This window comes from Pinus tabuliformis, chromosome 1_1 (assembly GCF_031772625.1).
Source record: "Pinus tabuliformis cultivar Carrire ecotype Pingquan chromosome 1_1, CPIR1, whole genome shotgun sequence".
Classification (NCBI taxonomy): domain Eukaryota; kingdom Viridiplantae; phylum Streptophyta; class Pinopsida; order Pinales; family Pinaceae; genus Pinus; species Pinus tabuliformis.
Window position 1 is genome coordinate 662,492,567 of NC_142297.1, and position 26,752 is coordinate 662,519,318.

At 42.1% G+C, this 26,752-nt stretch overlaps 1 protein-coding gene across 3 annotated transcripts in view; it reads right to left on the reverse strand.

Moving 5' to 3' along the window:
• The window catches only part of LOC149215132 (origin of replication complex subunit 4-like), a 357,573-nt gene that overhangs the window by 207,878 nt on the left and 122,943 nt on the right, over window positions 1-26,752 (reverse strand). The gene's annotated exons all lie outside the window — the stretch shown is intronic.

The window sequence follows — 26,752 nt, forward strand, 5'->3', positions numbered from 1 at the left end:
AGCATCAATCCCTCTATGTACCTTGATGTTAGTGACATTGGTTGTTGAACTCCTCTATCATGACCCTACTAAAAATGTACCCATCACTCAAACAAAATCTTGACTTTACATGCTATGGTTTTTCTATCTTATGTTAATGCTTAGAGGGTGATATTAATGACAAAGATCCCAAGATAGGCAATGATTTTGATGATATGTAGGTATTTGTTGTAGCATGATTTGTTTGGATGCCAAAGGCCATCTAGAGCTTGTTTGTTGATGTATTTTCGGTTCAGAGATGGATTGCACTCTATGCTATTTTGGTTATGTGCACCCTTACATGCTATATAAATCAAAACTTGTAACTTGTGGACCTGTGGTTGATGAAAATTGTAACTACTAGATGATTGATGTTATATGGTTTAATCCATGTTTTTATGCTTTTTATAACTAATTCATCATTCTACATGCTTTTGTTGCCATATATGCATCAAAATATATAAAAATATATATTATATAAAAAATCGCTCCCGATTCGCTCCCAAACTGGGAGCTTTTGAAAATGTCACTTCCCGCACCCGCTCCCGCTCCCAAGTAACCTTGATTACTACAGTGGAATTCAAAAATTGCTACAATCTCAACTTCAATTGTAAATGCCAAATTATTACAAGGACAGTTAACATCACACCGTTCCGAACTGCCACAGAATTCTTATAACTCAATTGTAAATTGCCATTTTGATTATAGCAATCTATCCCTTGAGACATATTAAAAGAGTTTACATTTTAAAGTTTAAATAACGAAGAATTTGTATACATAGTAAGTCTTCACTTTTTTGTTATGAATTGTACTCTAAATTTATTGATATGTTTTAATGCAAGCTTGGAAATAAATAAGAGCATTGTTACGTGTGGAATGATACCCACACAAAAAGTATGTCCAGGGTATGAAATATATCACCGCAGAATTGTATTACTTCACCACTTTGAGTGGGTTACCTCCCAATACAAGAATATAATACTCAACATACCTCTAATTGTTAAATTTCGTAAGTATGATCGGTCTTTATAATTATTATTTACCCCTTTATGTATTTTATAAAGCATGTTCCTCTTGCCATTTTGTCAAAAGAAAAATTCTAAGGCATGTTCTTCATGTCCTTGCCAAAAGCAGAAAAATTTGAATTTTCAAGAATTGAATTTTTGGCTCCAAATGAGCCAAGTCATTCCTCCTCCTAGTCAAGTCAGCCCAGCCTCAAACAGCACCCATTCGACCTCCAAAAGAAGATAATAGATATATATAAGTGTGACTTGAAAGTTTGAAACCCTCTCCATGGCAATTTGGATTATCTCTCAAGCAAGCAAATTCAGATTATTTGAGGAAGAAAACTAGTCGAATCTCAGGCAGAATAGTGAACGAATCTTTGTGTTGAAGGACCAAATCTCTGTGGTAGTATTCTGCATTGGAAAGACCGAATTTCTGAGGAAGCAATCTCTGTGGAAAGGCCAAATTTCTGAGGAAGAAATCTCTGTGAAAGGCAGCAGGACTGAGTCTATCTAGGGCAAAGTATGAGGCGTATGAGGCCGAAATTATGCCCTAGCAGAGCAGAGCAGACTGAAGTTATTGGGCATCCAGTTGACATGACTAGGAGGCTAATGGACCAAATTTGACCATGCTTATTCTGTTGGTCAGTTTGACCTTGTAAATGACTAGGATGTCTAGGTGTGTCTCTTGTTGAAGTGAACAATTTCACTAAGGGAAAAGTTGGGCTTTTCCCCCATGTGGGGTTTCCCAAAATAAATATTTGTGTTCTTGCGTGGCTGTCTCTTTATGATCCTACTGCCATTTTGTTTTACTGTTGAGTTCCTATGTCTAATTGATTTATGATAAAAATAAATGCAAGCAAAGTTTAACTTAAAGATAATCATAAGTAATAATCAGTTGGAGGATACTTGTAAAAATCAACATGGTGTCAGAGGTATGGTGAAAGAGCAGTCTTGAAGAAGAAGGTTGTTTTTGTTTTCAAGCCATTCTCTAGGGCTTGTTCTGTCACTAGCCCTAGAAGCCCTAGTTCAAGAATACATTCCAAAAGAAGGCCGGGATCTGCCATGTTTGTTGAAGAAAATCTACACCAAGTCAATGATGAAAATGTCAACTACTCTTAAGGGCCGAGTTTAGAAAGAGATGACATCAAAATAGTAAATACTGTTCAATCCATGCTCTAACAAATGTCTGTTCGGGCCATTCTGTTTAAGGTATGTCGTTGTGCTAAGTACAGGAAGAGGACCTCAGTAGGCCGAACACCTCAGACCTTGAAAAGACCAAATCTAACTACAGAAAGAAACCTCAGTCCAAAATCAGAAGGCCAAAAAAGTCCAAGAGACTGTTACAGAGGACCAATTGCCTCAGAAAGTGAACGAAGCAACATTGTCAATTCAGCTTGTTTAAGATCAATCATTACTGGAAGAAAAGATCAAGATCCATTCTTGCATCTGTGATCAAAGTCTCCAATATATGTTGAAGGTAGAAAGACCTCAGCATTTTTCAATAGACCGAGATGCCTCGGTTTGAAGATCGAAAGGCCTCAGACCTAAAAAAGACTGTAAAATCTAATGCAAATGATCAGTCTTGCCCGAGGATCAGTCTTAAAGGAAACAAGCAACATCAAACATAATTGTGAATCAATCTAAATTCATCCGCAACCCAAGACCGTTGATAAAGTAAAACATTTGGTTTTTTCTCTGAAGTTTTGATGCCTATAACATCAAATAACCTATGACAAACTCACTGGTTTGAACTTCATTGTTGGTTGATTTTTGACCCAATAGTTTACAACAATAACAATCTTGCTCAAATTCTGTGATAGAACAAGCTTTCAGCATGGATTGAATAGATTCGGGAGAGACTCATCACTTATATGATGATTGATCATTGATGTGATGCTATACGTGTGGTTGATTCCAAGCTCACATCTTATAAGAAGGGTTGTCGAATTCTCTTAGGAACAGGGAATTTACTAATGACACTCTTAATCTATCTCTTGGATGAAGGTAGACTTTTGTCAAGATGGTTGAAAGTTTTGGAATTACACTCATACTCACAGCTCAAAGATAACCCTTTATTGGTTGGCGATGTCCTTCCCCTGACAATGATATTCTTGGATCAATGATTTAAGACATATGCAAATTCCATGTCCAGGTCATGTTGAAAAGAGTTTTGCAGGATGTTCTGAATGTGGCAAGAGATGTTGACTGATAAGGATGACTTTAGGATGTTGGAGCTTGACAACATCATTATCTCTAATGACCCAAGACAGAAGTATGTATCTCAGATTGAGAATCACTGATTGGTAAGCAAATTCTAAACTTCTTGTTAATTTTAGTTAACAATGGTATGTTCTATGCTTAACACAATTACTTCAATGTTCCTTTAGCAGCCCAATGACAATTTCCAATTTAGTTTTCCAATAGCAATCACATTGACAGTAACTGTAGATGGAACATAAAATGAAATGCAAAAGACAAACCAAGACGAGGTCACCAGATTTGCAGGATGCCAGGGAAAAACCCTTTGATCAATTCTTCTTATTACTATATCAAATGTTCAGCAGAGAGAGAGTACAAATATCAAATTAACTTGCCAAATCCAAGTCAAAACCTGCATTCAACTGCAGTCAAATTCAGCCCTAACCAGAAGGTCAAAGATGGTCAATGCATCAGCAAAACTTCTCCTTTGAAGCTCGGTCAAAGGCAGTCAAATTCGGCCTCCAGCGGCAGTCAAAGTCAGCTCAAAACAGTCAAAAAATCTGTGGTCAAGCTTTGTCCACCTAGAGTCAACCCTGCAGTCAATGCAGATCAAACAGCCCAGAAAATCTCGATTTCTGTGCCAGTCAATGCGGCCTGGTAAAACAGAGTCAAACCCTCCAAAATCACAGTCAAACTTGGTCAAACAGTCCCTAGTCAACACTGGTCAAACTTCAGTCAACTCCTGAAATTTTCAGATCTGAACTGTGTGAAATTCGTCCACCTTGCCACACGTGTGAGAGAGAGAATGCCCAATAGTTGTACGAACCAATGAGAGAAGGAGAGAGAGGAATGTGCGAGTGATGATATGCCAAATGTGGTGTGAGGTCACTTGTATTTATACAAGTCGTTGAGGGTGAAGTGACATGTCTCTTAGGCTTCATGAGCCTACATGATGATGTGAACGAACTGAACAATTTACACGTGTGGGCATAAATTCAAAGACACACTTCTGCTTATCCAAATTACATGATCTTTAGATCAATTTTGGTCCTCTCGAAAAGAGAAATTCAATGCAATCATCATCTCCATCAAATGAGCAAAGTGGAACTTGGACCTAGTTGCCATTTTTAACACTCCCCTACTCTAGGGAGAATTCCACCTACCAATCCATCCATCATCATGTTATCCTGTCGTCATGAACCATCTTTGTATCTCATCTCTACTCTACTCTTCTCTGCTGAACACTGATATGAATAATGAAGAAGAATCAATCGAGAGTGAGTCACAAAACCTTACCACTCTCCACTGACAAAAGTCAGTCCAGAGGTAGAACCTCAATCAGACTTGATCCCAAATCAAGTTGTTAAACACCATGCATCCTAGACATAGGGAGTACGATAGGACACAATGCATCCATCAGTAGTGCTAAGGTCCCTATCCACTTTTCCCCACTCATTGGCCAAATGAGAGGTACTTCCCATGAGTCCCGGACTACATGGGTAGGATGTATGTTGGGGCATCAGCAGAAGAAGGTGAAACACTCATCCTGCTCATTTGCCATATGAGAAGGTGAACTGCTCATCCTATGCATATGTCAATCATAGGGGAAGGTGAACCATTCACCCTACACACGTGTCATCAATCTTAGGGGAAGATGAACCATTCACCCTACACACATGTCAACCATCATGGGGTATCACAGGGGAAGGTGAACCAATCAGCCTATACACAGCGCACCAATAGGGGAAGGTGACCACTCACCCTGGTCACAACGTAGCAATAGGGGAATGTGAACCACTCACCCTGTACACAGCGCACCAATAGGGGAAGGTGAACCACTCACCTTGTACACAGCACACCAATAGGGGAAAGTGAACCACTCACCCTATGGTTGCTCCAAGAAGTACCCCAAGCCCCCAAGATCTCCCAGAGCTCAATGTCCAACTCAAGCGTGACCTTCATGGGAGTTTCTTTCTAGGACTCCAAGTCTCTCTCGAAAGGCTAAGAATTTGACCTTCCCTAAGGGCTTCGTGAGGATGTCTGCAACCTTCTCATCAGTCCTGATGTGTTGGAGCCTCATTGCTTCCATTATACCATATCCTGGATAATGTGGTACCTAATATCAATGTGCTTGGAGCGGTCATGGAACACGGGATTCTCTAAAAGGCGAATCCCACTTTGGTTGTCATAGTAGATCACGGTGGTATCCAACACGTGCTCAAATAGCTCACTAAAGAGCTTCCTCAACCAAACAACCTCACGACATGCCATACTAACTGCAATATATTCAGCCTCGGCGGTGCTTAGAGCAACTGATTTCTGCTTCCTGCTCATCCAAGGAATTGAAGCAAACCCCAATGAGAAGCAACATCTAGATGTGCTCTTTCAACCCACCACACTGTCAGCCCAGTGAGCATCAATATATCCATGTAGCCTCAAATTCCTAGCAATGTATCTCAGTCCATAGTTGATTGTGCCAAGGAGATATCCCAAGAGGTTCTTAGCAACAATCCAATGTATGTGATGAGGCTCGACCATAAATTGACTCAACGTATTTATAGCGAGGAATATGTCCGTACGAGAGTTTACCAAAAACATTAGGCGCCCCACAAGTTGTCTAAATTCATAAGGGTTTGCTAATTCGGGTCAAGCAGCACTTCCACATAGCTTCTTGAAGTTGAGTTCTATCGAAGTAGACATAGACTTGCAATCCACCATCCCACATCTCTCGAGCAACTTCACAATGTATTTTCCTTGAGAAAGAAAAATCTCTCACCTGGATTTTGCCAGCCCTCCAGGCCTAGGAAGTACTGCATCAAACCTAGGTCCTTCATCTCGAACTCATAAGCCAACTCCCTCTTGCATTGATAAATGAGAGGGTCTGCACCTATTAGAAAGAGATCATCTACATAAAGGAACAAAATGAGAGGCATGTCCTTTTCAACCTTGAAGTATAAGCTAGGATCAGTATCGCTCCTCATAAATCCCATCTTCATAAGATAGCTATCGATCCTCTCATATCAAGCCCTAGGGGCTTGCTTCAACCCATAGAGGGATTTCTTCAACCTGCATACGTGTGTCCTTCGATCTTGTACTTCGAACCCCTAAGGTTGTTCCAAGTAGACTTCCTCCTTAAGCGAGCCATGCAAGAAAGCAGCCTTAATGTCAATTTGATGTAGGCTCCATCATTGAGAGGCAGCAAGAGTAATAATCGATCAAATAGTGGTATATAGGGCCACTGGTGCAAAAATCTCGTCATAGTCCACTCCTTCCTTTTGAGAGAAGCCTCGAGCAACGAACCTGGCCTTATATTTTTCAGCACTCCCATTAGCTCCATGTTTAATTTTGTAAAGCCACTTTGAGGTGACTACAGACTTGTCTTTCGATTTAAGCACCACTTCCCAGACAGCATTCTTCATGATAGATTCATATTCCTCATTCATCGCATCCTTCCAGACTTGGTGCTTTACCGTTTCTTCAAACGTACATGGCTCAGCTTGAACAATATTACTCAAAGCAGCTAAGTACCCTTGGTACTTGTTCGGCTTCTTACTTTCGCGAAAAGTCCCTCATGGAGCAGTATGTTTTTCAGCATCTTGGAGAGTATCTTTGAGCCACAAAGGTCTTTTCCTTGAGGTAGAGGGATCACCAGGAGGTGGATCAATGGGATCCATCATGCTTTCAACATTGGGCATAGGCTCATCTGTCAGAGGTTCATCATGTTTTTCTGCAGCATTATTATTGTCCCTCCTTGGGATAGGGAAATCTCTGGCTTTCCCAAGGGAATTGTCTTTATCGAAGGTGACATCATGGCTAACTTCCACATCTCTTTGACTAGACACATAGATTCTATATGCCTTTGAATTTTCACTGTAGCCAACAAATATACCTTTTTTCCCAAATGCTTCCAATATGTTTCTTTTCTCTTTAGGCACATGAAAATATACGGCACAACCAAAAATTCTAAAATGAGAAACATCAGGTTTCTTACCAGTGAAAACTTCCTCGAGTGCCTTGAAATCCATTACTTGATGCGAGCTCCGATTTTGAACATAGACGGCAGCGTTGGCAACTTCTCCCCATAAGAACTTCGGAAGGCCTTGATCAAGGAGCATGGAACGAGTGGCTTCCATGATTGTTCAATTCTTCCTTTCAACAACTCCATTTTGCTCATGAGTGTATGGAACAATTGTCTCCCTCTTAATGCCAACCTCTCTGCGAAAGTCATTAAATTCATTTGATTCATATTTGCTTCCACCGTCGGTCCTCAATATTTTGATCTTCTTCCCTGTTTGATTTTCCACCAAGGCTTTGAAAGAACGAAACCATTTGAACACTTCATCCTTCTTCTTCAAGAAATAGGTCCATGATTTGCGAGAGAAGTCATCCACAAAAACTGCATAGTATAAGTATCCTCCCAATGATGTTACGAGCAACATACCAGATAGGCCAGAATGGACCAATTGAAGAACATCGGTATGTTGGCTTTCATTAGAAGGGAATGGTCCCCTTGTAAGTTTCCTAGCTGCACAACCTTGACAAACTCCTTCATGATTCATGTTGAACTCGGGCATACCTATGACCATCTTCCTTACCCCAAGTAAGGCTTTTTAATGAAGGTGAGCAAATCTTTGATGTCATAATTCAAATTGAAGAGAAGTATCGCAAGTCAAGGCTCCCAAAAGACTTCCTCCAACTTGATAGAGACCATCAACCCTAAATCCAAGTGTAAATGCATCTTTAGGGTTTCTTTGCCAAATACGTACCTTTCCATCAATGAATGCTACCTTAAAGCCTTTATCTTCCATCGCAGAAATAGACACCAGGTTCTTCTTCAAATCGGGCACATACAACACTTCTTGTAGATGAATGGTTTGACCTTGATTCAAGTGAAAAGTGACAGTACCTATCCCTTTCACGTGGTAGGTGCCATTGTCTCCAAGTATGATCTCCAAATTAGTCTTCCTTTCAACCAAATTTGAGAGGGCCTCCTTGTACCCAGTGAAGTGACTTGAGGCTCCACTATCAATCGACCAATGATCTAAGGTATCCGAAGGAGAGGTAGTAAATACAGCGGAAAAAAGATAAAATTCATTTTGTTTTTCTACAACATTACTTTCCTCATAACTGGAATTTCTTGTCCTTTTGGGAGGTCGACCATTTCTATATCGAGCAGCGGGAGCATTCCTCCTTCCATTATTGTTGAACCTATTGGTCCTTTGATTGTTATTGCCTTTGAAATTGTTGTTGTCGTTGTTGTCATCCCTGGGAGAATTCTTCTTGTGAGGATACTCTCTAGCATAGTGGTCGAACCTGTTACAATTGTAGCACCTTCCTTTTCTTCCTTCTTTGAAATCCTTCTTGAATCCCTGACCCTGTCTCCTCGGACCAGCATTGTTTTTCCTTTTAGCATGAGTGGAGGAAGCAGTAGGTTTATTTCCATTTGAAGGATTGTCTCTCTCCATCATCCTCGTCTCCTCTTGAGTGCATCTAGCCAATAATTCATTGAAACCAGGTATCATGTCATTGTTGGGAATGGTTGTGTTAAACACATCCCATGCTCTTGAAAGACCTCCAAGTGCAATGAGAGTGAGCTCCCTATCAGCAATAACTTCTCCAATAGATAGTAGGCCATTCTTGATTTGTGTTATTCCCATAAAGCATGAATGGATAGACTCTCATTTATCCATCTTGATGTCCTTCAACTTGTTCTTAAGGAAGAGGATTTGATTTGCATTGTTCACTTTGAACATGCCAACGAGCTTATCATACATCTCCTTAGATGTTCCCAAATCAAAAATATAGGCAACCAAATGCTTTTGAATGGAGTCTATGATAACTCTCTTAGCTTTGAACTCATACTTAGCCTATGCATCAGTAGATGCATTTGAAGGAGGCTCCACCACTCTTCGCTGCACATAGTCCATGGCATCATGCTCTTCCAAAGTCAAGTCCAAAGGCATCTTCCATGCATGGTAGTCAGATTTGTCCTTGAGCTTATCCTCAAACTTGAAGTAAGATGTAGAAGCAATTGATACTTGTCCAATAGATCTCTCTTAGTAATTGCTTTTCTCTCTCTTGCTTGGGCTTTGTTTTCACTTGCGCTCTGCTACCATGTTAATTTTAGTTAACAATGGTATGTTCTATGCTTAGCACAATTACTTCAATGTTCCTTTAGCAACCCAATGACAATTTCCAATTTAGTTTTCCAATAGCAATCACACTAACGATAAATCGCATTGACAGTAACTATAGATAGAACATAAAATGAAATGCAGAAGACAAGCCAAGACAAAAGGACACCAAATTTGGCGGATGCCAGGAAAAAACCCCAATGTGGGGAAAACCCTTTGATCAATTCTTCTTATTATTATATCAAATGTTTAGCAGAGAGAAAGAGTACAAAAAGTCAAAATTGACTTGCCAAATCCAAGTCAAAACAGCCCTGTCAAATCTACAGTCAAATTCAGCCCTAACCAAAAAATCAAAGACGGTCAATGCAGCAACAAAACTTCTACTTTGAAGCTTGGTCAAAGGCAATCAAACTCGGCATCCAACAGTGGTCAAAGACAACCCAAAACAGTCACAAAACCTGCAGTCAAACTTGGCCAACCTAAAGTCAACCCTGCGATCAACGCAGGTCAATAGCCCAGAAAATATCGATTTTTGTGCCAGTCAATGCGGCCTAGTCAAACAAAGTCAAACCCTCCAAAATTACAGTCAAACTTGGTCAAACAATCCCTAGTCAACACTGGTCAAACTTCAATCAACTCCTAAAAATTTTGGCCCTGAACTTCTATCTGAAATTCATCCTCCTTGCCACAGGTATGAGAGAAAGAGAATACCCAATAGTTGTACGAATCAATGAGAGAAGGAGAGAGAAGAATGTGTGAGTGATGATGATGCCAAATGAGGTGAGAGGTCACTTGTATTTATAATTTTATACTAGTCGTTGAGGGTGAAGTGACATGTCTCGCGGCTTCATGAGCCTAGATGATGATGTGGCCGACCTGAACAATTTACACATGTTTGGGTATAAATTCAAAAATACACTTCTTATCCAAATTAGATGATCTTTAGATTAATTTTGGTCCTCTTGAAAAGAGGAATTCAACGCAATCATCATCTCCATCAAATGAATTGTCCAAAGTGGAATTTGGCCCTAGTTACGAATTTTAACATCGTACACTCCACAATTTTGTGATGTGTTCAAAGAACCTTGTATTTGAGCGTCGAATATGGCAGTCAAAATGAAATAAAGAGTGGGACTCTATGACTCAATTTTATGAAGGTGTTATCAAGTCTATACATCATGATATTTCCTTGACATATGAAATTGCAATCTCTAATGACTAAGTAAGAACTTCTTGTCTTAAAATGTAAGAGCTTTGGTGCCATTACTTGTAAGAAAGAGTTTCAGAAATATGGTTATCACTGAGAAAGATCCTCTCCAAACCAAAGAAAGTTAAAAAGGGGCATTGGAATGTTTATATACAAACAACATTATCTAGCATTGTCCTACCACTCTATGGCAATCCAAGGACATAAATGATTGAATACATGATTGGAGCATTTGAACAAACTATTGTTGCAAAGGTCTAAGCTCCTAAAATATTAATGCAATATGTGCTAAAACCTTGCATTTACTATTGATATGGTTACTTGGGTATTGAGATCTATTTTGATGAAAACTATTATTGCTGCTACTACAACGTTTGAAGAAGTCAAGCTACTTGGTTCGGTGGAACCAATTAAGATCATTGATTAATTTCATCTCATGTAAAGGACATAAAGATTATAGGGTTTTGGATATTTGGATATCTAGGGTTTGTAAACCCAAGCAGGCAAAAATGGCTTGGATAACAAAGCCCTAGGATTTATGAACAAAACCCTAGTATTGGTCCTTTCTGCTGAAAGAAGAAACCCTAGCACATGCAAGGAAGGAATCACATCATATTGATGATGAGGTCGAGGTTGATTTTCAAGTTGAATAAAAAGAAAGGCTAAGATCAAGAAGGAGCTGACATTTCCCTATAATCTTCAAATCATAAGTATTTATATATCTCTTCCTTGATTATTACTATTATTGTTCTTTTTAATGGTTAATCTCTTGCCCTTATATCTTTTCCTTGATTATAATTGTTCTTCCATTGTCTACCAATGAGGATTGCACGTACATAGTAAAGGTTGCCTAGTCTCTGGCAACAGATGGAAGTAGTGGAAGAACAAAGCAAAGTGTGTGACAAGAGAATTTTTCTATAATCAACAATTTGTGTGAGAGATATTGTACTAGATTGGATCCAAACTCAAAGGGAGCAAGCAGATCATCAAGTTTGAAGTATATCTTGTTTGTGTCAAAGAGAAGTCAATGGTGACTTCGAAATGAATCTATAAGATCTAACGTGCAGCATAGACAATTACAAAGCAAGAGTTGAAAATAGAAGGTTCTCCTAGAAAGAGGGAGAGAATCATGACAAGACGTTTGCTCCAGTTGTCAGGTGAACTTCTGTTAAAATTATTTGGATTGCACCAGGTGGATACAGAGGTCGTTCAAAGAAGTAATTGAAGAAGTAGAAGTGTACATAAAGCTACCACAGGGTTTTGAGGTACATGAGAAGTCTCATGATTAAAGAAGGCTTTGGGCTTGGTTAATCATAGTTGATTTGTCTCTAATGGCAGCAGAAAGACTCATGTGTCAAAGGGAGCAATTGTGACAGAGAGCCTTGCTTTAGCTTCAAAGGGAGTTGACCTCTGAGCTCAAGATGATGGTCTATCAAGCTAAGGGAACAACCAGGATTATCACAACAGGATATGTTTTAGTGTGAGGGGGAGCACCGAGTCAGGATGACAAGAAAACGATTGTGGTTATGGATCCAGCGGATCAGTTTATGGTTGAGCCAAGGCATGTTTCTCAACAAGAGTTGGAGTACCAACATGGTACAATTGGTCATGGCACAGTCAGTTATGGTTTGAGATATGTCTCAAAGAACGAAGTACAGCTGCAAATTCAGATTGGGCAAAGAGTGTTGAAGACAAAAAGAGTTCATAAGGATATTGCTTCAATTTAGGCTTTGTTATGACTTCTTGGATGCGTAGGAAGTAGACATTTGTCGCACTTAGTATTGCAAAGGCCATGTATATTACAACGGGATTAGTAAGTTGAGAAGCAGTATGGCTTCAGAGGCTACTTGTAGGACTATCTTGATCAATTGCAGGTGACGACAATGATGACGAGTCGAAGCTCCAGTACTGAGACATGGTATAGAAGGAAGCAATATGGCTCCAGTATTTTTCTACAATCAAGCAAATTGTTGACAAGGCCTCTGTCCCAAGATGAAGTTTGTACACTTTGTGGACAAGCTTGAAGTGATTGAGCATGTCTCTCTCAACAAGAGGGAGTGATGAAATTACACAATCAAGGACAACCATTCTCCCTGTGTCAAATTAAATATGACCAAATTAGGGAAAATGGTGCAGAGTATTGATAGCATCATGGACAAACATTCTTCCTATGTCAAGTACATTGACCGGAATTAGGAAGAACGGTCCGGCAGAGGACAGTCATTCTTTTTGGGTCTAATATTGTTAAAATTGGAAACTAGGGCCAAACTCCATGTGGGTCTTCTTATTCATGGCAGCTGATATTTTTCTTGGATTACCCTCATCGAGAGGTGTAGGATTGATCTAAATATCATCCAATTCCGATAAGCATTCATGGAGATATGAATTTATTTGTGTTATGGGACAATTCGTCAAGGTCGGCCAACAACCAAATTGCCCCCATCTATCCTCAACGTTTTACTATAAAAGGAGGTGCCTTGCAAGTCATTTGTCACTCATCTCATGTGATCTTTTCCTCTCCACTCGTTTGGGTTTTGGTGGAAGGAAAAGTCACTAAGAGTATACGATGTCATAGAATGGAAGCCTAATTCCTATACGCTATTATGGAAGCCTAAATCCTATACCCTCTCATGGAATGGAAGCCTAATTCCTATACACTAGAATGGAAGCCCAATTACTATACGCTGTTATGGAAGCCTGATTCCTATACACTGTTATGGAAGCCTAAATCCTATACGCTGTCATGGAATGGAAGCCTAATTCCTATACGTTGTTATGGAAGCCTAAATCCTATACGCTGTCATGGAAGGGATGCATAAACTATACATTGTCATCCTTATGCTAAACTTGTCATGGAGGATCTAGTCTCCTAACCGTAGTACACACAGCAAGAAGGGACACTTATACTCTGGTTTGAAGAGGCCTTCATCTAGCCCTATCCGCAATAAAGGAGGTCCACTCTCAGCTGAAGATACGCAGCCCTAGCCGCACTAACCACAAGCATGATCTGTAGCTATTGTACAGCCCTCACTCTCAGTCCAAACAAGGTGACTACAACGCTATCATATCTGGCCCATCCGCTGTAAGGAACAACACCTAACCTCATCAAGTGAAAGGTCACTTGGCCACAGTAGAAGAGGTTTCAACGTAGTTGTTGAAGTTTCTTAGTTTACTTAATTTAGAAACCCTTCATGCACTTTTTCTGATTTATTCCTACCTACTTGTTAATTTTTCTTTAACAAATTATTTACAAAGTAAACACTGAAAATAAACACCGGTGCATCCTCAACATATTACAGATGAGCAACTAAAAGAAACAAGAACAAACACAACACATGACACCATTTTTTTTTGGACCAATGTCCCCGGAAAAACCCAATGCGGGTAAACCAATGCAACTATCTGAGGGTTCTCTTATTAAGCAATACCATAGTACAATCTGGGTGTCGAAACTGGCCTACCCAATAGAGAATTTCCTTAGCAGCTATACCTCACAGTTTGAGAGAAATCTCCTGGCTGAAACCCCAGAAAATCCTTCCGGCAGCTCCTCAACACAAAAATTATTCTGCAACCCCAGCGTCTACCCAATCTGGACTGCATCAGCCCCTCTCTGTCTCACGCTGGCCCTGCATCAGCCTTTCTTGGCCTGTGTCAGCCCCAGGAGACCCTGTGTCGGCTTCCTGGGCCTCTGCGTCAAACACGCTGGCCTCTTTGGTGCTCTGCGCAGCACTTGGCTGCCTCTGCGTGGCCCTGCATGAGCCCTTGTTGGCTCTGTGTCACTCTCCTTGGCTGCTGCGCTGCTCTCCCGACACAATCTCTGCCTTCTTTGTTTCTCTGTACTCAATGCCCCTCAACTGCTCTCCTGATTCTATCTCTCTTAGCAAACCCCGCTCTAGAGAATAGAATGACTGATCATCTGGTGTACTCTCCAAGTGACCCTCAAGCCTCCTCTTATACTTTTCCTGTTGACGATTCAACAGCCGAGATTAAGTCCCTAATCAACAGCTAAGATTAGATCTGGTTTTATCCATGTCTTTTGGACCACTCTAACAGAGATTCATATTAATACTCATTAATAAGTTTAAACTTAGGGACTCCATTAAAAATATTAATTATTTTAATATCTCCTGATCTGTTTAGAATTTTTCCAAACCCTTTCTGGGTATTGGAGATCTCATGTGCCCCAACCTCTCCACCAAATTTCGTGGCTAGAGCACATCCGATGCTACCCCAAATCAACACTCCCTCTTAGTGAGGACTGTGCTTTAGCAATACTCCTCACTGAGTATTACTCTGATCATCCGACATCGGTACCTATGCTAATGCTAAGCCTTATTGCCCAACATCCTTTGCATTGTTGCCTCCTGTACTGCTGCTCATGGTTCTGCCACTTCCACTGCGACATCAGTACGACAACTTCCTCTGCATCTGTGTTGTTGTTGGTCCTTTCTCCCAGCACTCCATCCTGTTAAATTTGGACAACTAGGTCCAAACTCCATGTTCTGATGCTCAGATTAAGAGGCTAATATTTTTGTTGGATTCCTCTTTCTGAGAGGTGTAAAATCCATATAAAAATAGTCTTAATCCGATGAGCAGAACTTATATTTTGAATTTATTATTCTTAATAAATTATATGTGCAAAGGTCAGCCAGTTTTGTAATGTAGGCTCACATGCCCAACAGATGTGTCACACACCCTCATTGATGGATATATATATACAGGAAAAGTTGGAGAGAATTTGATCACAACACAACTCACATCTTCCTCTCTCATCCTAAAAAGTACGAGCTACCTGGAGGACGAATTTCAGCCACACGTGGGAAGGACGAAGAGGATTTTTCTACTGCTAGGGTTTCTGCTGCTAGGGTTTCGCAGAAGTTTGACCAGCGTTGACTTTGGTCAACGCTTGGTCCAAACAAGCTGAAAACTTGTGGGAGGTTCGATTTTTGAAGGCCATACTACCTGGCACAAAAATCGAGGTCAAAGGGTTGACCGTTTTGCTGCTGCGTTGACTTTTAGCTTGCTGCCCCTGCGTTGACTTTTCAGGACAGCATTGACTTTTGTAGAACTGACTTGGGTTGACTCATCTACTGGTTGGAGGGTTGTTGTGACACATGCTGGGCTGGCTGACCAAAGGAGACTTTGCTGGTTGAAGCATCCTGTTGACCGCCGAAACAAACACATACATTTTTCTTGTTTCTGATTTGTCTTCTGTAAGATCTGCTTATATGTTCTATCTGCATTTTGCTTATCTACTTGTATGATTGCTATGAGAAAAGTGAAATTGCTCTTAGCATAGAACATCTACAAAACTTTACATGGTATCAGAGCTGAGGTGAAGACAAACTCTATCTATAGCAATCATCATCGAAGGAAATGGATTCCTCTAAGCTTGAATTGAGGGAGAATGACAAGTTGACTGGAAGTGATGACTTCCATGCCTGGAAGATGTTATTAACTTATTAGATCTCAAATTAGAAGATCATGATCTCCTAGATCATGTGACAGGGAAGATTCAAGAACCTCCATCAAATGCCTCTGCTGCTGTTAAACACAAGTATAAGAAGGGAGAAATCAGAGCAAAACTACTGATCAGGGAATCCATAAATAAGAGTCTGGTTGCCTACATATCTGAACTAGGCACATCCAAGGAGATGTATGACAAACTGATACTTATGTTCCGAGTAAACAATGTGAACCAAGTGCTATTCCTCAAGAACAAGTTGAAGAATATGAAGAAGGGCCGAGACGAGTCTATTCAAACTTTCTTTATGAAGTTGACCGAAACCAGGAACAATCTGCTAGCTATTGGGGAGACAATAGCTGATCGTGAGATGGTTCTCACCGCACTTGGAGGACTTCCATATGAATGGCAAGTATTCACAACTACCATTCTCAACAATAATACCATCCCTAACTTTGATGAGCTTCTGTCTAGATGTATGCAAGAAGAAACAAGGATGAAGGAATTTGATAATGAAAGAAATGTTGCCTATGTTGCTCATTCCCGAAAGAAGAACTTTGGTGGTTCCAAGGACAAAGGAAGGACTAAGACTCAAAAGAAGAAGGGTAAATGTTTCACCTGCCATAGGACTGGACACTATGCTAGAGAATGCCCCTTCCAGAAGAATTCTCCCGATAGTGACGACAACAACAACAACCGAAGGAATGGGAATCAAAGAAATGACAAATCCAAAGGAAAGAGGAAGGCTCACTTTGAAGGAAACCATCCACCTTCTAAAAGGACCAGAAATACCAGGTATGAGGAGTCTAATGTTGTTGATAAAAGAAATGAGTATATTCTAATATCTGCTCTCTCAGCTGCATCTCCGCCCGACACTATGGATGTCTGGCTAATCGATAGTGGTGCCTCAAGACACATCACCGGATTCAAGGAAGCACTTTCTGACATGGTTGAAAGGGATACTAATCTAGAAATTATCCTTGGGGATAATGCCACTTATCCTGTGAAAGGGACCGGGACTGTGACCCTCCACTTGTCTCAAGGACAAGTCCTCCATCTACAAGATGTACTCTATGTACCCAAATTGAAGAAGAACCTTGTGTCTGTATCTGCCATGGAAGACAAAGGATTCAATGTAACTTTCTCTGATGGAAAGGTACTCATGTGGAAGAAGAGCTTCAAGGAAGCTATCTCAATTGGTTTTAGAGTTGGTACACTCTACCAGGTTGGAGGGAGTCCGTTGGGAGCTATGACTTGTGATACTATCCGTCAAACCGAACTATGGCACCGAAGATTTGGACACCTTCATTACAAGGCTCTTCCCGAAGCAAGGAAGGTGGTGACAGGGATGCCTGATTTTGGAAATAATCATAAAGGTGTATGTAAGGGTTGTGCTGAAGGAAAACATACAAGGGGACCTTTCCCCTCAAGTGTCACAAAGACATCTGAGATATTGCAACTGGTCCATTCTGATCTTTCCGGTATGTTGCCTGTAACATCCCTGGGGGGATGTTCTTACTATATGACATTTACTGATGACTTCTCTCGCAAAACCTGGATATACTTCTTGAAGAAGAAGGATGAGGCTTTGATGTGGTTCCGTACCTTCAAAGCCTTGGTGGAAAATATGACCGGAAAGAAGATCAAGATTTTGAGGACTGACAATGGCACTGAATATGAGTCAAATGAGTTCAAAGACTTTTGCAGAGAAGCTGGCATTAAGAGGGAGACTACCACTGCATATACTCCTGAGCAGAATGGTGTTGCTGAACGCAAGAATAGGACTATTGTGGAAGCTGCCCGTGCCATGCTATGTGACCAGGGTCTTCCAAAGTTTCTGTGGGGAGAAGCTGCAAATACTGCTGTGTACATTCAAAACCGATGCCCTCATTCCGCTTTGGACTCCAAAACTCCCGAAGAGGTTTTCTCTGGTAAGAAACCTGATGTCTCACATTTTAGAATTTTTGGATGTCCTGTCTATTTTCATGTGCCGAAAGAAAAGAGAAGTAAGCTGGATGCTACTGGGAAGAAAGGAATGTTTGTGGGCTACAGTGAGACTTCTAAGGCATATAGAGTCTATGTACCTGGTCAAAGGGAAGTAGAGATAAGCCATGATGTCACTTTTGACGAAGATGCTTCCCTGAAGAAAGTAGTAGATCTTCCTAGATCTGAAGAAAACCATGAAGAAAGACCTGGAAATCTGGAAGAACCCCAGGATGAGACTATGCCTGATGTTGAAGGGCCAATGGACCCTATTGATCCTTCCCCTTCTCTAGGAAAGAGGCCATCATGGCTCAGGGACACCCTCGAAGATGCTGAGGGTCATGCTGCCCCAAGGGGAACATTCCGAGAAAGCAAGAAGCCGTGTAGATACCAAGGGAATCTAGCTGCCATGAGTACTATTATACAATCTGAACCTGGATCTTTTGAAGAAGCCATCAAGCATCAAGTCTGGAAGGATGCTATGCATGAAGAATATGAGGCTATTATGAAGAATGATGTCTGGGATGTGGTCCCGAGACCGAAGGACAAATCTGTTGTCACCGCTAAATGGCTCTACAAGATTAAACATGGATCTGATGGGAGTGCTGAAAAGTTTAAGGCAAGATTTGTTGCCCGTGGCTTCTCTCAAAAGGAAGGAATTGACTATGACGATATATTTGCACCTGTGGCTCGATATACCACCATCCGATCCATCATAGCCCTTACTGCTACGCAAGGATGGAGTCTTCATCAGATGGATGTCAAGACCGCTTTTCTGCATGGTGCAATAAAGGAAGAGGTGTATGTAGAACAACCTCTGGGATTTGAAGTTCAAGATCGAGACACTTATGTCTGCAGGTTGAAGAAAGCCCTCTATGGGTTAAAGCAAGCACCCAGAGCTTGGTATGAGAGGATGGATAGTTACTTGATGAAGCTGGGCTTCACTCGAAGCAATGCTGATCCAAACCTTTACTTTAAGGTTGAGGAAGGAAAGCCTCTCATTCTAGTGCTGTATGTGGACGACCTCTTCCTGACAGGTGATGACCCTCTCATTCATCAATGTAAGAGGGAGCTTGCTGCTGAGTTCGAGATGAAAGACCTAGGACTGATGCACTATTTCCTAGGCCTGGAGGTCTGGCAGAGACCTGGAGAGATTTTCCTTTCTCAAGGAAAGTATATTGTGAAGCTTCTGGAAAGATTTGGGATGGTGGACTGTAAGTCCGTGTCGACACCAATGGAACTCAACTTTAAGAAGTTGAGTGGCAGCACTGCAGGGCCTATCTTGGCCAATCCTACTGAGTATCGTCAACTCATAGGAGCTTTGATGTTCTTAGTGAACACCCGTCCGGACATATGTTTTGCAGTGAATACTTTGAGTCAACAGATGGTTGAGCCTCATCATTTTCACTGGGTTGGTGCCAAGAATCTTTTGAGATATCTTCGGGGCACGATAAACCATGGGCTGAGATACACTGCCGGGAGTGTGATACTCCGGGGATATACTGATGCCGATTGGGCTGGCAGTGTGGTGGATCGTAAGAGCACATCTGGATGCTGTTTCAATCTTGGTTCTGCTTCGATCTCATGGATGAGCAGGAAGCAGAAGTCGGTGGCTTTGAGCACCGCGGAGGCCGAATACATTGCTGCTAGTATGGCCTGTTGTGAAGCAGTTTGGTTGAGGAAGCTCTTTAGTGAGCTGTTCCAACATGTGCTAGATACCACTGTAATACTCTGTGATAATCAGAGTGGGATTCGTATGACTGAGAATCCTGTGTTCCACGACCGATCCAAGCATATTGATATCAGGTACCACTTTATCCGGGATATGGTACAGCGAGGCGCCGTAAGGCTCGATCATATAGGAACTGATGAGCAGGTCGCGGATATTCTCACTAAGCCCCTGGGGAAGGTCAAGTTCCTAACCTTCCGTGAGAGTCTTGGTGTCGTGGAAAGACCCTATGATGTGGGTCCTGTTGGACGATGAGCTCTGGGAGCTCTGGGGGGCTTTGGGGATAGCTTCTCGGAGCTATAAGCACTCATAATGCTTCTGCCCCACCCTTGTGATTATTGAGCTGGTTCGCCACTCATTTAATCTGTGCCCCATATGCATCCTACCCATTGAGTTCAGGGCTCATGGGAAGTACCTCTCATTTGGCCAATGAGGTGTGGAAAAGCTAGAGACTATTAGCAAAGACTGATGGACGCATCAGAGATTGCCGTACTCTCTATCTAGGATGGCATGGTCCAACCACTTGATCTGGGATCAAGATTTGTGAGGTCTGGGACCTCTGGATTGATTATGTCAGTCGGGGAATGATGTCTTTGTGACTGACCCACTTCTGTTCTGAAATAAAGAAGCCAGCAAAGCAAGTTTCGGCGGGATGACTCACGATGTTAATTGCACTAATAGATGGAGTTCTCCCTAGTTGAGAGGGAGTGTTAAATTTGGACAACTAGGTCCAAACTCCATGTTCTGATGCTCAGATTAAGAGGCTAATATTTTTGTTGGATTCCTCTTTCTGAGAGGTGTAAAATCCATATAAAAATAGTCTTAATCCGATGAGCAGAACTTATATTTTGAATTTATTATTCTTAATAAATTATATGTGCAAAGGTCAGCCAGTTTTGTAATGTAGGCTCACATGCCCAACAGATGTGTCACACACCCTCATTGATGGATATATATATACAAAAAAAGTTGGAGAGAATTTGATCACAACACAACTCACATCTTCCTCTCTCATCCTAAAAAGTACGAGCTACCTGGAGGACGAATTTCAGCCACACGTGGGAAGGACGAAGAGGATTTTTCTGCTGCTAGGGTTTCTGCTGCTAGGGTTTCGCAGAAGTTTGACCAGCGTTGACTTTGGTCAACGCTTGGTCCAAACAAGCTGAAAACTTGTGGGAGGTTCGATTTTTGAAGGCCATACTACCTGGCACAAAAATCGAGGTCAAAGGGTTGACCGTTTTGCTGCTGCGTTGACTTTTCAGGACAGCGTTGACTTTTGTAGAACTGACTTGGGTTGACTCATCTACTGGTTGGAGGGTTGTTGTGACACATGCTGGGCTGGCTGACCAAAGGAGACTTTGCTGGTTGAAGCATCCTGTTGACCGCCGAAACAAACACATACATTTTTCTTGTTTCTGATTTGTCTTCTGTAAGATCTGCTTATATGTTCTATCTGCATTTTGCTTATCTACTTGTATGATTGCTATGAGAAAAGTGAAATTGCTCTTAGCATAGAACATCTACAAAACTTTACACATCCGCACTACACCTCCTCTCATCATGCTGCATTGTGCTTCCCACTATTGCACTGTAACTCAGTTACTGAGAAGTAAGTAACTGATCTCCCAACTGACCTCCCTATTGGGCTAGAAAACCCATTGATGCTGAAGCTCCCGCTGCCGTTGACAAGTGATCCCTCTCTCTAACCTCTGTATTGCTGCAACAACTCCCTGCATCTCGCACCGTTGCACACCTCGCTATGCCTTCCTACACTGGTGCAACACTCCTGTGCCTCTCGCACTGCTGCAGCCTGCTAGCTCTACGTTATCTCGGGACTCCTGCACTGTAGCTCTCTCTGTCGCTCCATTCGCACCCGTCTCTACCTACTCATCTAGTCCTGCTACTCCTTGTCAGGGTTCCCGTAGCAAGGTCTAATCCAAGAGACTGGGTACCTCGAGCATCTTGCCCCTCATCGCCTGTAGTCCGCCTGACTACAGCTCGATGTCTCCCCACTTCCGCTCAAGTGGTGCATGTGCACTCATGGCACAGTCATCGTCTATCAAAACTTCCTTCTCTGCCTGTGCTGGCGCTGCCTTAGTCTCAGAAGACTCTCCCTTACTCTTCTTCCTTGGGCACTAGGTCGCATAATGACCCATCTCCCCACAGTGGAAGCACTTGATCTTGGAGAGATCTTTCTTCTTCCGCTTCTCCTGCTTTCCCTCAGATGCTAGGGCCACATCCTCCTCCTCCTGCTTGACCTTGATCCCTTTGCTGCTACTACCTGTCTTTGACTGTCGTCTAATCTCTTCCTGGCGAAGAGTTGCCCACATCTCGTCCCAAGGTAGGAGAGTCCCTCTGCCCAGGATGCTCTGGACAAACACTTCCCACTCTTCTGAGACAGCATTCAGCCCTGTCCTCAACATAAGTTCCTGATCCGGTGTCGCTCCTATAGCAGTCAACTGATCTCGGATCTCATTCAGTCCTTCGAGGAAGGAGTCAATCGATTGACCCTTCTTCATCTGATACGACCTCATTTGGTTCTTGAGCAGCATTCTTCTTTGCACAGAAGTATGATGGTACAGGTTCTTGAGAGCCTCCCACATCTCAACTGTCGTTTCCTTCTCAGCTATATGTGGTACCACATGATCCTTGACCCCGTCAAGGATAATGCACTTGGCCCTCGCCATCGCCTCCTCGTACTTGTCGTTATCATTGGGGTCAACTGGGATAGCTATAACCTTTAAGGCGAAGTTCTTGACACGATTCCTATCAAGCGCTGATAAGATTCTGGCCTTCCAGACTGTGAAGTTCGATGCTCCGTCCAATCTATCCTGGTCTCTTACCCCGTGAAGTGCCATGACGTTCCTCTACTTCCCTCTTGGAAGCTCTCTGTTCGACTCCTCTAAGTCTCTACTTCCTGTCTGGAAGTTCCTCTGGACTCCCTCTGAACCCTGATTTCCCTCCTGGAAATCCTTCTGCCGCTTATCGAGATGCCCCCTACTTTGATCATCTTGTGCAACTGCACTGCTGATCCAGGTTCCTCGACTAGAAACCCTCGGTAACAACTCCTCTGGCCCTGCTCTGTCAGGTACTATTCTAACTACAGTACCTCACCAACTCCACTCTGCAATATTCTTGCAGCCTTCTAGACCCCAACAACTGCCTTTCTGTGAACTGCGTCAGTCCTTCTCTGCCTCATGCTAGCTCTGCATCACCCTAGATGGGTCTGCGTCAGCCCTGGGATGCCCTGCGTCAGCCCTCTGGCCCTCTGCATCAGCAACGCTGGCCTCTCTAAGGCTCTGCGCAGTTCCTGGCTTCTTCTGCGTGGCTCTGGCTGGCTTTGGAGTCTGCATCACACTTCCTTGGTTTCTACGCTGCTAGAAACACCTTCTGTCACCTCAAGACAGTTGTTTCTGCTGCTATTGCTCCGCTCGACTGATGTCTCTTAGTCCTCCTGTGATCTGCAATCACGCTCTGATACGATGTTGAAGTTTCTAAGTTTACTTAATTTAGAAACCCTTCATGCACTTTTTCTGATTTATTCCTACCTACTTGTTAATTTTTCTTTAACAAGTTACTTACAAAGTAAATACTGAAAATAAACACCAATGCATGCTCAACATATTACAGATCAGCAACTAAAGGACATAAGAACAAACACACCACATGACACCATTATTTTTTGGACCAATGTCCCCGGAAAAAACCCAATGCGGGAAAACCGGTGCAGCTATCTGAGGGTTTTCTTATTAAGCAATATCAGAGTACAATCTGGGTGCCGAAACTGCCTACCCAATGTTAGGATATTCCGACACATAGGAAATAGTTAAGTACAACTTGGTCTAGTTTAGAGTTAGGTAAAGTGTGTTTCTTTACCGTTGTACATATTGTAACTTACAATCCGACGGTCACGATATGTAGTGATCCGACGGTTCATTCTCTCCTCGGTATTACCGACACTTGATCCGTGGCTTGACACCCGATTGGTCCATGAGTTCTATTTAAAGCGCATGGAGGGTCATTGTTCGGGTAATCTGTGCATGAGAGAAGCTTATGTAAATTTTCATTCTTTGATTAATAAATTGCCTGTAGTAGCCACGTTGGCGCAGGCCGTGGACTGTTTCCCTCTTTGAGGGTTTTAACCACGTCAAAAATAGTGCAATATTGTTCAACAGATGATCAAGTTGCAGACATCTTCACAAAGGCTCTCACAGAGGCGAAGTTCACTCAACTTCGATATATGCTTGGAGTTCAGGAAGTTGTCACTAAGGGGGGATAGGCTCTAGTGCCTCCTTCCTTCTCCTATTGAGTCATATTTGTAAATCCTTCAATCCTATCCCAAGTTGTTCTTAAGGGGGGATGTTAGGATATTCCGACACATAGGAAATAGTTAAGTACAACTTGGTCTAGTTTAGAGTTAGGTATAGAGTTAGGTAAAGTGTGTTTCTTTACCGTTGTACATATTGTAACTTACAATCCGACGGTCACGATATGTAGTGATCCGACGGTTCATTCTCTCCTCGGTATTACTGACACTTGATCCGTGGCTTGACACCCGATTGGTCCATGAGTTCTATTTAAAGCGCATGGAGGTTCATTGTTCGGGTAATCCGTGCATGAGAGAAGCTTATGTAAATTTTCATTCTTTGATTAATAAATTTCCTGTAGTAGCCACGTTGGCGCAGGCCGTTGACTGTTTCCCTCTTTGAGGGTTTTAACCACGTCAAAAATACTGGTGTATTGATCTGTGATCTGGTTGTGAGCAGTGTCCTTTGGTGTTCTTTCTAAGGAACTTACCCTGTAAATTCCTACACCCAATAGAGAATTTCCTTAGCAACTATACCTCACAGTTTGAGAGAAATCTCCCGGCTCAAACCCTGGAAAATCCTTCCTGCAGCTCCTCAACACAAAAATTGTTCTGCAACCCCAGCGTCTGCCCAATCTGGACTGCGTCAGCCCCTCTCTGTCTCACACTGGCCCTGTGTTAGCCTTTCTTGGCCTGCATCAGCCCCAGGAGGCCCTGCGTTAGCTTCCTGGGCCTCTGCGTTAGACACACTGGCCTCTTTGGTGCTCTGCACAGCACTTGGCTGCCTCTGCGTGAGCCCTTGCTGGCTCTGTGTCGCCTCCTTGGCTGCTGCGCTTCTCTCTCGGCACAATCTCTGCCTTCTCTGTTTCTCTGTACTCAATGCCCCTCAGCTGCTCTCCCGATCACTGATTCTATCTCTCTTAGCAAACCCTGCTCTAGAGAATAGAATGATTGATCATCTGGTGTACTCTCCAAGTGACCCTCAAGCCTCCTCTTATACTTTTCATGCTGACAATTCAACAGCCGAGATTAAGTCCCTAATCAATGGCTAAGATTAGATCTGGCTTGATCCATGTCTTTTGGACCACTCTAACACAAATTCATATTAATACTCATTAATAAGTTTAAACTTAGGGACTTCATTAAAAATATTAAATATTTTAATATCTCCTGATTTGTTTAGAATTTGCACAAACCCTTTCTAGGTATTGGAGATCTCATGTGCCCCAACCTCTCCACCAAATTTCGTGGCTAGAGCACATCCGATGCTACCCCAAATCAACAGTGCTGACCTAAGGCCTCAAGATGCTGTTAAGGGGTCCTAAATTAACAATAGACGATAGCATTGTACCAAGGTAATGAATAAGCTTGTTCCAAGATTTATCTAGGCATGTTGAAAGAATTTACAAGTTACAGCTTGTTGCTTTGCTAGGCTGCAAGCAGCTAAGGATGTCCTGAGGTCACAATGCAGTGTGTATTATATAATGGTGTAGCCTAGTGCACAGTAATGGGTACAGCAGTGAATGGTGCAGCATAGTGCACAGTGACAATGGTGTAACACAGTGATGCATAGTGTAGCATGATGCATAGTGCAACATGATGAATAGTACATCATGATGATGAAGAGCAGCATGTTGGGTACAACATGATGAGGTACACCTCAGTGACGGTGCAGAGCAGTGATGATGGACATGGTGATGGTGCAGCACAGTGTTGATGGGCATGGTGATGGTGCAGCACAGTGATGATAGACATGGTATGATGGTGCAGCACAGTGATAGGTACAACAAGGTGATGGAATCACCTGTGTTCAGATCAGCTACCTCATGTGACATCTTCTTAGAGAAGATCTCTGCTCTTATTTTGACAAGTCAAAGTGTTGACTTCTAATGTATATGTACTATCTCTCTCTCTTTGTTGAACTATTGAAGAACATAAGAAGAATTGATCAAGGGTTTCCCCACATTGGGGTTTGTCCTTGGTTGGCGCCACATCTTGTGTTCTCTTGTCTTGGCTTGTCTTTTGCAATTTATGTTTATGTTCTATTTGCATTTTACTATCATGCTAAATATGATTGCTAATCTGGAATTGATATTGAGCTAATATGGAAAATTGAAGTAAATTTGCTATCAGCATAGAACATACCTAAAATTAACATGGTATCAAAATTGAGGCGAAGACAAAGCCCAAGCAAGAGTGAAAGAGCAATCACCGAAGACAGTTGAACAAGGTCAAAGGCTCAATGGGTTCCTCACTCCCTTCCCGGTTGAAGTCAAGCTCCATGAAAAGTCTATCATGGATGGAAGATGTCTCTAAATCTGACATTGGAAGAGCAAGAAGTGTTGGATTTACGTGAAGTGTAAAATCCCGGAGCCTTCAGAAAATGCACCAACTACAAAGAACAAGTACACTAAGGGTGGAAGGAAAGGTAGATGCCTTGCTTATAATAAGTTTGGCCATTATGTGAAGGAGTGTCTAATTAGAAGGGACACATCACTTGATAATGATAACAATCATTCCAGGGGCATCTTCAATGATCGAAGGAATGACGGGTACAACGACAAAGGAAAAAGGAATGCAGGTCATTTGGGAAATGGCCGACTCTTCAAGAAAGCAAGGATCTCCAGGTATAAAGAATCAAATGTTGTTTCGAATAAGTACGAGGAGTTCAGCCCTCTTCACTACCTCTCCTTCAGACACCTTTG